This window comes from Corvus brachyrhynchos, unplaced genomic scaffold (genome assembly GCF_000691975.1).
Source record: "Corvus brachyrhynchos isolate BGI_N302 unplaced genomic scaffold, ASM69197v1 scaffold792, whole genome shotgun sequence".
Lineage (NCBI taxonomy): Eukaryota > Metazoa > Chordata > Aves > Passeriformes > Corvidae > Corvus > Corvus brachyrhynchos.
Window position 1 is genome coordinate 106,699 of NW_008236809.1, and position 831 is coordinate 107,529.

The following is an 831-nucleotide window of genomic DNA, read 5'->3' on the forward strand; positions in this document are numbered from 1 at the left end:
AGCCCCGGAGCTGGGAGGGGGGGTGCAACTCCTGGTGCTGGAGGCGGGGGCAATACTTCTAAAGGGTCCCACCCTCTTTTCTCTTCTGTTTGCTTTTCCTCTGGGGTTTCTGATATTTTAAAGACTTTGGTTCCCAGAGGTTTTGTAATTCCTGTCCAGCAAGAAGCATATTCTCCCTCCTCAGGGTGAGATGGCTCTTTTGAATTTACAAATACATTTAGAGCCTGGCAAATCCATGCCTCATCAGACCCATATTTTGGCCAGTACACATGATCAGATCTGATTTCCTTTTTTGCCCACTCTTTCATGCAGAATTGAATCATTTTTACTTTATCTTTTCCTTTTGGGATCAGTTTCCCAGTTCGCGAGTTTGACCCCAAGGGGACTGTCTTGGGGTATATCCTCTGGCACCCTTGAACTCATTTTACTAGGTAGTTGTCTCATTTTTCCAGGAGTTCTCTATTCCAACTTACCTTAAAATACAATTTATCCCCCCTTTGAAATACTAATTCATTCCTTTAAAACACCAATCTTCACTGCTGTAAAATACTACCTACCCTTTCACAGTACAAAAAACAAAAAAAATTATTATAGCCCACCTTTCCCAAAAACAAAGTTAACTTCTAATTACACAGTCTTTCATTCACACATTCACCCCTTTTTAATATTTGTTCACTCACTTATTCCTACTCACAACAGAATAATAAGGTACCTCTTTCAAGTCACTTGTTAGTATCCACCCATGGGTATGAAATAATCCTTAGGATTCTGGGTGCTCTTGGCTTTCCCTCAACCCAGCACTGCTAGCATCCAACCCCAACTTCTCTTGGG